The following is a 12,488-nucleotide window of genomic DNA, read 5'->3' on the forward strand; positions in this document are numbered from 1 at the left end:
TTGGATCGCATAAAAACATTAGATTTATGTTTGATGTTTGTCTTTACAACCGAATTAAGCCGATTATAAATTTTAAGAGCATTAAAGCGCTTTAAAACATTGCAATCTCTATGACTTCTTTAGTTGAGTAAATTATTCATTCATAAATTTTGTTAACTCCCAAGGCTGGTGCAAAACCATTAATGATTTGGCCAATTAAGGCAGGAAGTTTATGGAAAAGTAAACTTAAATTCAATAATATTAAGTTTCGAAGTCCACTAACAAATAGATTGAAAATATCTTTCTGATATATAACAAGTAAAAGCGTGTTAAGTTCACTATGGATTCTGCTAGAAATTTGTACAAAATAAATTTATTTAAAAAAAAAATTATTCTACATACCAAACTTCTGTCACACCAACAAAAATTAAAGCTGCTAGGAACCGAACAACAATGATCGAGAGACCGGTTCACATGGGAGCTATATCAGGTTATAGAATGATTTGGACCGTAATTGGCACAGATGTTGAAAGTCCTAACAGGACACCGCATGCAAAATTTCAGCCAAATCGGACAAAAATTGTGGCTTGTAAGGACTCAAGAAGTCAAATTGGTAGATCGGTACTTGGCACAGTTGTTAGAAGACATAACAGAACACTGCATGCAAAATTTCAGTCACATCGGACAAAAATTGTGGCTTGTAAGGGCTCAAAAAGTTAAATCGGGAGATCGGTTTACATGGGAGCTATATCAGGTTATAGACCGATTCGGACCGTACCTTGCACAGTTGTTGGAAGTCATAACGGAACACCACATGCAAAAATTTTGCCAAATCGGACAAAAATTGCGGCATGTAAGGGCTTAAGAAGTCAAATCGGAAGATCGGTTTATACGGGAGCTGTATCAGGTCATAGATCGAGTTGAAGAGTATTCCGCACAGTTGTTGGAAGTCACAAAAAAACTACATTCAAAATTTCAGCCACATTGGACAAAAATTGCGGCTTGTAAGGGCTCAAGAAGTCATCTCGGTTTATATAGGATCTGTTTCAGGTCATAGATCGACGTGGACCATACTCGGCACAGTTGTTGGAAGTCATAACAGAACACTACGTGCAAAATTTCAGCCAAATCTGACAAAAATTGCGGCTTCCAGGGCCTCAAGAAGTCAAATCGGAAGTTCGGTTTATATGGGAGATATACCTAAGTCTGAACCGATATGGCCCAATTGCAATCTCCAACGACCTACATCAATATTAAATATCTGTGTAAAATTTCAAGCGGCTAGCTGTACTCGTTCGACCGCTATCGTGATTTCGACACACGGAAGGACAGGCGGTCATGGCTAGATCGACTCAGGACGTCGAGACGACCAAGAATATATGTACTTGATGGGGTCTTAGACGAATATTTCGAGGTGTTGCAAACGGAATGACTAGATTAGTATACCCACATCCTATAGTGGTGGGTATAAAAATCGATTTGTGTTTATTTTTCTGTTCTGTTTAGACTCAAAAAATGCTGAACCGATTTTCTTGAAATTTTCACTGATGGTGCATAATGATCCCATGGTGAAAATAGGGTAAAACATTTTTTGATATCTGAAGAGGGGGCGGACCCTCCCCCTTAGCCTAATTTTCAGAAACCTCAGATCTTGGTGATGGGTAGTGCGATTTAAGCGAAATTTTGTGTGCTCTCTTATAGTAACCTAAAAATAAAAATTTGCTATCCAAATTTCGGATAGGGTACCTAGGGGGGCCACCCCACCCCCCAAAACCTACCAAATATATATTTAGACCAAATGCAAATTTTTGCAAATTTTGCCCATGAACATTTCACTAAGGAACAGGGGCAAACTTCTCACATATCCTATTCAAGTTTAAGCTCAATGATAAGGGGACTCCTTTTTATAGCCGAGCCCGAACGGCGAGCCGCAGTGCGACACCTCTTTGGAGAGAAGTTTTACATGGCAGGGGGGAGGGGAAAACTACCGGTGAAAATTTTTTTCTGATGGTCTCGCCAGGATTCGAACCCATGCGTTCAGCGTCATAGGCGGACATGCTAACCTCTGCGCTACGGTGGCCTATATTGAGACCAATCACTGCAATATGGGTCTTAAATGAAAGGTATTTAGGATAGGAAAATGTATCTGATATCCTATTGTCGGACCAAGTGTTAGGGGGACCACCTTAATCCACAAAACTCCCCTAAATCGGACATATTTACCGACGAGTTGAATACGAATCTGTTATCCAAATAAGGGACCCTTCCCCGAAAGAGTACAAAATTGACAACCACTTTCGGAACCAATTCGCAATTCAATTTGTGTTTGTTTGTTTGTTCCGTATAGACTCAAAAACGGCTCAACCGATTATCTTGAAATTTTTACAGATTGTGTAGTTTGGCCTGGAAGGAAACATAGGCTATATAATTTTTTGATATCGGGAGGGGGCGGACCCTCCCCCTTACCCCAAAAGTACTACCCAAAAATAAAAGTGGTCCGATCAGAACAATATGGGTTTCAAATGAAAGGTGGTCAAGAGTAGAGTACAAATTTCATAATAAAAGTTGGGTCCAAGTACCGGGGGGGCAGCTCCAGCCCCAAAATCCCTTAAAATAGGTTTATTTGACGATCATAACAATATGGGACTCAAATGAAAGGTATTCGCGAGTAGATTACGAATATGGTCGGGAAGTAGGAATAATAGGCCTTATAATTTATTGATAACGGAAGGGGACGGACCCTCCACCTTTACCCAGAAAAACACCAACCAAAATCAAAAGTGGACTGATAAGGACGATAAGCGTATGAAATGAAAAGTATGCGGGAGTAGATAACGAATTTGGCAAAGAAATTCATGTCGTAGTATAGGGGTCCCCCACCCTCACAAAAACGCCCAAAATGGGCACATTCGCCAATCACGGATATATGGGGCTCGGTTTGTTTGTTCCGCATAGACTGAAAAACGGCAGAACCGATTTTCTTGAAATTTTCACATATTGTGTAGGTTGGTTTGGAAGGAAACATAGGTTATATAATTTTTCGGTATCGGAAGGGGGACGGATCCTCCCCCTTATGCCAAAAACTGGTCGGGACAATATAGGTATCAAATGAAAGGTATTGGAGAGTGAAATACGAATATAGTATCAAAATTTGAGTCTTAGTACCCATCGGGCCGGCCCAACCCTAAATCTCCCCAAACAGATATATTTCAATATGGGTGTCAAATGAAAGGTATTCGGGAGTAGATTTCGAATTAAGCATACAAAACTAGATCGAAGTATAGGGGGTCATGCCACCCCTCAAAAACGTCATTAGACCCATTAAGACTACATGACTCTTGGCTGAACCGATTTTCTTAAAATGTTCATAGATTGGGTACGTTTGTCTGGAAGGAAACATAGGCTATATAATTTTTAGATATCGAGTGGAGGCGGACCTTCCCCCTAAAGTTATTGGAGACCAGAAAACGAACATGGTATTAAACTTTGGTTCCAAGTATTTTCAGGGCAAAGTACCGGGACACATAAGACTACGTGCTCACTTATGCAAAATCGGTGCGGCAAGTGATAGCATTTGTAGGACATGTGGGGAAAATGATGAGACGTTGGAGCATAGACCAAAAATTAACATTTTTTTCTTCGAGGTAACTTTTTAGTTTTTTCGAGAGCACAACAAGCCGATTACTGGCTAAGGTGTATGTCTATATTGGCATGGAACAGATTAATATCTGCACACTCTTTTCAACCTAACCTAACGTAACCTATCGTCACCAAAAACAAAACATGGTTTCTATTGATGTAGTCTGGTGCCTTGGGGGCAGCCCAAAACCCGCCAAATGGATATATAGACCAATCACGACAATTCAGCGTCATAGGCAGACATATGCTACAATGGCACGAGCTCTCTTTCTAAAAGATATTAGAAAGTTAAAAAGGGAGCAGCGGAGCGGACCCGGTTCGGCTAGTATTTTATAGAAATAAAATTTGATTTTTTTTTCAATAAAAATTTTACATCGATTAATAATATCCTGAAATATTTGTGTCTTAGTTTTTTTTAATAATTTGTTTGGCATTTATTCTCTTCCCCAGCTGCAACCCATTCATTACATTCTCCAAAATCCTCTGTAGACTTTTTGACATAAATTAACTCCTTACTGTCGAAAATCAAACCAAATCTGATTGGCCGTTTAGTGAAATCTTAATTAACCCATTCGATCGATCATACCGAGAATACCTCCACCCAACCATTTTTGGTTGTTTGCCATTTAAAACAAAAAAAAAAAAACCAAAACATTGTTCAACTCGAAACATGACGCTCCGTCTATCCATCCTTTGCTATGTTCCATAGAGGGTAGCAAAAATACACACAAAAAACATTCAAAAGCGATGAAAAATCGAAAGAAAAACAAAAATCTACAAATTAATAAATTAATTTTATTCCATTTAATTGAGTGTATGTTGAAGTGTTGCATTTGTTTTTGGTGGTTTTCTTTTTTTATTCAGTATTTTGTCACGCAAACAATTTTGTCAGACAAAACACTTTTGTACAACAGAAATGCAGCACAAATGACTCGACTGATGTTTGCAAGTGTTGATGGCGGTTGTGATGTTGCGTTGGGGCAATGGTGTTGGCGACCACTATGTTGTAGTACCTTCTTAGCAAATTACAAAATACCCAAAAACTGCTGGGGATACGGTGAAGATGGCAACTGGAAGCAAACCAGATTGATTCTCCTCCTGAGGCTGGTCAACGGGAGCAGCATATGGTAGTTTGAACCAGTGTTGCCAATGACAACTAAACAGCGTTTTCGTTTTCTTACCTCAAATACCTTTTATTTGAGTCACATATTGGCATGGAGAGTGTTTTTGGGAATACCAGATACCTTTATTTGAGCCCCATATTGCGATGGTCAGTAAAACAATTGTTGTTTGTGGGGTAAAGGGGTAGACCCCCTTTTCCCAAATAAACTTGGTTCCGAAAGTGGGTATCAATTCTTGCTCTATCCCCGAATACCTTTCATTTAAGCCCCACATTGTCATGGTCGTTAAATATGCCCGATTTTGGGGGGTTTTGGCGAGTGGGGTGGGCCCCCAAACACTAAGCTCTGAAAATATATTAGCAACGTGCTCTATTCTCATATATCCATATATCATTTATTTGAACCCCATATCACCATGGGCCTCAAAAATTGGATATCAAATTCGTTTTCTAATCGCAAATACCATTCATTTAAATCCCTTATTGCAAAAGCCAGCAAATATGTCCGGTTTGGGGTATGGGCCCTAAAAACTATGAATGTTGAGCTCCATTGTCTTGAGTGTCCACTGTCCTATTTGGGGGTTGCTATGGTGGTGGGACGTCACCTAGACAGCTGGTCCCGAATGTTGATATCAGATTCATGGTTTACTCCCAAATACCTTTCATTTGAGCTCCATTTTTTCATAGTCGGCAAATATAACCGTTTTAGGGAGTGTTTTGGTGACTTGGCTTTGAAAATATATATCAGATTCGCTTTCTACTCTAAAATACCTTTTTATGTGGGCCTCATATTAGAATGGTCTGCAAATACTTCCTATTTGGTGGTGTTATGGGGGTGGGGTGGCCCCATAGACACTTTTCCCGAATATTGATATCAAGTTCGTGCTTTACTCCCAAAGACCTTTCATTTGAGCCCCATATTGCTATGGTCGTAAATTTGTCGCCTTTGCGTGTTGTTTTGGTGAGAGGCGACCCCCCAAACACGTGGTCCTACATTTTGATATCAGATTCGTATCCTACACAAAAATACCTTTTATTTAAGCCCCATATTGCCATGGTCGGTAAATAAGTCCTGTTTGGGGGGTGTTTTGGGGGAAGGAGTGGACCCCCAGAAACTTGGTCCCCTTTCATTTGAGTCCCATATTGCTATGGTTGGTAAAAATGTCCGATTTAGGGGTGTTTTGGGGGTAAGGGTGGTCCCCCTAACACTTGGTCCCACTATTGGATATCAGATACGTCTTCTACTCTTAAATACCTTTCATTTGAGTCCCATATTGTCGTGATTGGTGTATATATACATTTGGCAAGTTTTGAGGTGGGGCGCCCCCCCTAGGTACCCCAGCCGAAATTTGGATACCAAACTTTTGTTTATAGGCTACTATTATAAGAGAGCACACAAAATTTCGTTTAAATCGCACTTCCCATCTCCGAGATCTGGCGTTTCTGAGAATTAGGGTAAGGGGGAGAGTCCGCTCAAGAAAATCGGTTCTGCCGTTTCTGAGTCTATAAGGAACACACAAACAAAGAGACCTACAAACAAACAAAAATTAATTTTTATACCCACCACCGAAGGATGGGGGTATATTCATTTTGTCATTCCGTTTGCAACACATCGAAATATCCATTTCCGACCCTATAAAGTATATATATTCTTGATCAGCGCAAAAATCCAAGACGATCTAGACATGTCCGTCCGTCTGTCTGTTGAAATCACACTACAGTCTTTAAGAATAGAGATATTGAGCTGAAACTTTGCACAGATTCTGTTTTTGTCCATGAGCAGATTAAGTTCGAAGATAGGCTATATCGGACTATATCTTGATATAGGCCCCATATAGACCGATCCGCCGGTTTAGGGTCATAGGCCCATAAAAGCCACATTTAGTATCCGATTTTGCTGAAATTCGGGACAGTGAGTTGTGTTAGGCCCTTCGACATCCTTCGTCAATTTGGCTCAGATCGGTTCAAATTTGTATGCAGCTGCCATAAAGACCTATCCTCCGATTTAGGGTCTTAGGCCCATAAAAGCCACGTTTATTATCCGATTTTGCTGAAATTTGGGACAGAGATTTGTGTTAGGCCCTTCGACATCCTTCGTCAGTTGGTCTTAGATCGGTTCAGATTTGGATATAGCTGCCATATAGACCGATGCTCCGATTTTGGGTCTTAGGCCCATAAAAGCCACATTTTTCATCCGATTTTGCTGAAATTTGGGACAGTGAGTTGTGTTGGGCCCTTCGATTTCCATCGTCAATTTGACTCAGATCGGTTTAAATTTGGATATAGCTGCCATATAGACCGATCCTCCGATTTAAGGTGTTAGGCCAATAAAAGCCACATATTTTATCCGATTTTGCTGAAATTTGGGACAATGAGTTGTGCTGGGCCCTTCGACACTCTACATCAATTTGGCTCAGATCGGTTCAAATTTGGATATAGCTGCCATATAGACTGATCCTCCGAATAAAGGTCTTAGGCCCATAAAAGCCACATTTATTACCCGATTTTGCTGGAATTTAGGACAGAGAGTTGTGATGGGCCCTTCGACATCCTTCGTCAGTTTGTCTTAAATCGGTTCAGATTTGGACATAGCTGCCATATAGACCGATCCTCCGATTTAGGGTCTTAGGCCCTTAAAAGCCACATTTATTATCCGATTTTGCTGAAATTCGGGACAGTGAGTTGTGTAAAGCCCTTCGACATGCTTCGTCAATTTGGCTCAGATCGGTTCAAATGCCATATAGACCGATCCTCCGATTTAGGGTCTTAGGCCCATAAAAGCCACATTTATTATCCGATTATGCTGAAATTTGGGACAGAGAGTTGTGTTAGGCCCTTCGACATCCTTCGTCAATTTGGCTCAGATCGGTTCAAATTTGGATATAGCTGCCATATAGACCGATATCTCGATTTAAAGTCTTGGCCCCATAAAAGGCGCATTTATAATCCGATTTCGCTGAAATTTGGGACAGTGAGTTGTGTTAGGCCCTTCGACATCCTTCGTCAATTTGGCTCAGATCGGTTCAAATTTGGATATAGCTGCCATATAGACCGATCCTCCGATTTAGGGTCTCAGGCCCAAAAAAGCCACATTTATTATCCGAATTTGCTGAAATTTGGGACAGTAAGTTTTGTAAGGCCCTTCGACATCCTTCGTCAATTTGGCTCAGATCGGTTCAAATTTGGATATAGCTGCCATATAGACCGATCCTCCGATTTAGAGTCTTAGGCCCATAAAAGCCACATTTATTATCCGATTTTGCTGACATTTGGGATAGTGAGTTGTGTTAGGCCCTTCGACGTCTTTGTTCAATTTGGACCAGATCCAGATTTGAATATAGCTGCCATATAGACCGAACTCTCGATTTAGGGTTTTGGGCCCTCAAAGGGCCCATTTATTGTCCGATTTAGCCGAGATTTGGGACAGTACGTTGTGTTAGGCTTTTCGACATTTTTCTGCACTTTGGCCCAAATCGGTCTAGATTTGAATATAGCTGTCATATAGACCGATCTCTCGCTTTAAAATCTTGGCCCCATAAACGGCGCATTTATAATCCGATTTCACTGAAATTTGACACAGTGACTTATGTTAGGCTTTTCGACATCCTTGTCGTATATGGTTCAGATCGGTTTATTTTTAGATATAGCTACTAAAAAGACCAATTTTGTTATACACAATTGAACTTGTACTTATTATTGGGTTGCCCAAAAAGTAATTGCGGATTTTTCATATAGTCGGCGTTGACAAATTTTTTCACAGCTTGTGACTCTGTAATTGCATTCTTTCTTCTGTCAGTTATCAGCTGTTACTTTTAGCTTGCTTTATAACAAAAGTGTAAAAAAAGTATATTTGATTAAAGTTCATTCTAAGTTTTATTAAAAATGCATTTACTTTCTTTTAAAAAATCCGCAATTACTTTTTGGGCAACCCAATAGTATTTGGTCCAAATGGGAACATATTTTGATATAACTGGGGGACATAAAGTATGCAATTTTCACCGGATTTTGATGAAAGGTGGTGGGTATCCAAAGTTCGGCCCGGCCGAACTTAACGCCTTTTTACTTGTTATATATAAGACTAGTTCTAGAGTTGTTGGAAGCATGGCTATGCTTTACCACTTAAAGCAAACAATCTGAAGAGGCCCCTGGTAAGGTCGAAATTGCCATCACTGTTGCCTAACCAATACTGCATACCACATTTTACATTAACTATTTTTGTTGTTTCCTATTCTTTTCTGAATAAAAACAAAAATCTTAATGGTCACATTTCCAACAACAAAATTTCGTTATTCTTTTATTATTATACCCTCCACCATAAGATGGGGGGTATACTAATTTCGTCATTCTGTTTGTAACTACTCGAAATATTCGACTGAGACCCCATAAAGTATATATATTCTTGATCGTCATGAAATTTTATGTCGATCTAGCCATGTCCGTCCGTCTGTCCGTCCGTCCGTCCGTCCGTCCGTCCGTCCGTCCGTCCGTCCGTCCGTCCGTCCGTCCGTCCGTCCGTCCGTCTGTCTGTCGAAAGCACGCTAACTTCCGAAGGAGTAAAGCTAGCCGCTTGAAATTTTGCACAAATACTTTTTATCAGTGTAGGTCGGTTGGTATTGTAAATGGGCCATATCGGTCCATGTTTTGATATAGCTGCCATATAAACCGATCTTGGGTCTTGACTTCTTGAGCCTCTAGAGTGCGCAATTCTTATCCGATTGGGATGAAATTTTGCACGACGTGTTTTGTTATGACATCCAACAACTGTGATAAGTATGGTTCAAATCGGTCCATAACCTGATATAGCTGCCATATAAACCGATCTTGGGTCTTGACTTCTTGACTTCTTGAGCCTCTAGAGTGCGCAATTCTTATCCGATTAAAATGAAATTTTGCACGACGTGTTTTGTTATGACATCCAACAACTGTGCCAAGTATGGTTCAAATCGGTTCATAACCTGATAGAGCTGCCATATAAACCGATCTTGGGTCTTGACTTCTTGAGCCTCTAGAGTGCGCAATTCTTATCCGATTGGAATGAAATTTTGCACGACGTGTTTTGTTACGATATCCAACAACTGTGCCAAGTATGGTTCAAATCGGTCCATAACCTGATATAGCTGCCATATAAACCGATCTTGGGTCTTGACTTCTTGAGCCTCTAGAGGGCGCAATTCTTATCCAATTTGAATGAATTTTGGCACGTAGTATTTTGTTATGATATCCAACAACTGTGCTAAATATGGTTCAAATCGGTTCATAACCTTATATAGCTGCCATATAAACCGATCAGGGATCTTGACTTCTTGAGCCTCTAGAGGTCGCAATTATTATCCGATTTTCCTGAAATTTTGTACGACGGATTCTCTCATGACCATTAACATACATGTTTATCGGTTTGAATCGGTTTATAGCCTGATATAGCTCCCATATAAATCGATCTCTCTATTTAAATTCTTGAGCCCACAAAGGGCGCAATTCTTATTCGAATTGGCTTACATTTTACACAGGTCTCCAACATATAATTTAATTGTGGTCCAAACCGGACCATATCTTGATATCGCTCTAATAGCAGAGCAAATCTTTTCTTATATCCTTTTTTTGCCTAAGAAGAGATGCCGGGAAAAGAACTCGACATATGCGATCCATGGTGGAGGGTATATAAGATTCGGCCCGGCCGAACTTAGCACGCTTTTACTTGTTTTTTTTTTTCAAAATTTCTTTGAAAATCTTCTAATCATGATATTCTGCTACCCAATGACCTCTAAGGAAAAACACTTCCAAATATTGGTAAATAAGCTTTTAATCAGCATTACTTGTTATTCACCCGCTACTGTCGAAATATGTTTTCTTCAAAGCTGAATATCAAATTTCAGCTGGGTTTTGTTCTGGGAAACCAATCAAAACGATAATAATTGCCACTTCTATGAATGCATGTCGACAAACCCATGACTCTGGGGACTTGAAGCGACTATAGGGGCCATACCACAAAAACTGTCATACATATCACCTCCTCCATGCATGCATGCATGCATCCATCCATCCGTCTTTCCAGCTTCTCAGGCCCGTGAGATCGTGTTGTGCATTTTAATGAACATCTGAGACGACTTAATGCAATCGTCAGCCACATCAACTGCAACAAAGCTCTGCATCCAACGCTCCATGGGTAGTTTACAGCCATTATTTTTTTTTGTTCCACGTCTTCTTTTGATTTTTGGCATTTTGACTGTTTTTCTGTGTAAACGTTTTTTGTTTTTTTTGTTAGTTGTCGGTGGCTCTTTCAGCTTAAAGTCTACTTAAACTTAAAATTGTAATTTCAGCTTCATTAGCGACGTTCGAATGGCGGCATATGACTGAGACAGTCTTGAAGAATGAGTGTCAATAAAAAAGTATCCATAATTTTGTCACAACATCGACATGTGTTCCCAACACACAGAATACTTTATGAAGGAACATTTTTAGCACATTGTGAGTGCTGATAATTTATATTGGTTTAGCAAAAAAAAAAAATATATATTGGGTTGCCCAAAAAGTAATTGCGGATTTTTTTTAAAAGAAAGTAAATGCATTTTTAATAAAACTTAGAATGAAGTTTAATCAAATATACTTTTTTACACTTTTTTCTAAAGCAAGCTAAAAGTAACAGCTGATAACTGACAGAAGAAAGAATGCAATTACAGAGTCACAAGCTGTGAAAAAATTTGTCAACGCCGACTATATGAAGAATCCGCAATTACTTTTTGGGCAACCCAATATGTACTTTAGAAAATTTTTTCAAAATTTTATTTGTATAGGCCCGGCCCGCTCCGCTGCGCCTTCTTTTCGTGCTCTACTCCCAAATTCGTTTCCTTTGAGTCCCATATTGGTGTTTGGCGCAAGGATTGGAACCCCAAAAACTTTTTCCACGAAATGCTTATCAATTTCGTGCTCTACTGCCCAATACCTTTCATTCACATATCTTTTATTTGAACCCCTTATTAACATTGGTTTAAGGGGGCCAAACACTTCGCCCCAAAATTGAATATCAAATTTGTTTTCTTATCACAAATACCTTTCATTTGAGCCCCTTATTGCAATAGTCGGCAAATATGTCCGGTTTGGGGGGTGGGGGTGTTTTTGGGGATAGGGTGGTGCCCCAGACACATAGCCTTGAAAAATTATCAGCAAAATTCCGTATCGTTTTCCAATCACAAATACCTTTCATTTGAGGCCCTTCTTGCAAAACTCAGCAAGTATGACCCACCCCCAGGTTCTAAAAACTATCAACATCGAGCTCAATTCCTTTTGAGCCCCAAATCGTCATAGGAGAGAACTCAGAAACTTGGTTCCGAAAGTGTGCATCAAATTCGTGCTCTGCTTTCCAATATCTTTTATTTGAGCCCCATAGTACCATGGTCGGTAAATATGTCCGATTTAGGGATGTTTTGGGGAGTGGGGCTCTATTCTCAAATACCTTTTATTTGAACCCCATATTACCATTGGTTTAAGGGAGCCAAACACTTACCCCAAAATTGTATATCAAATACGTTTTCCTATCACAAATATCTTTCATTTGAGCCCCTTACTGCAATAGTCAGCAGATATGTCCGGTTTGGGGGATGGGCGGCCTCTGAGTCACTTGGCCCAGAAAATATTTATCAGGTTCGTGTTTTACTCTAAAATACCTTTTATTTGAGCCCTACATTGCAATGGTCAGCATATACATACTATTTGGGGTGTTATGGGGGGTGGGGTGGCCCCATAGTCACTTTTT

Source organism: Stomoxys calcitrans, chromosome 5 (genome assembly GCF_963082655.1).
Source record: "Stomoxys calcitrans chromosome 5, idStoCalc2.1, whole genome shotgun sequence".
Lineage (NCBI taxonomy): Eukaryota > Metazoa > Arthropoda > Insecta > Diptera > Muscidae > Stomoxys > Stomoxys calcitrans.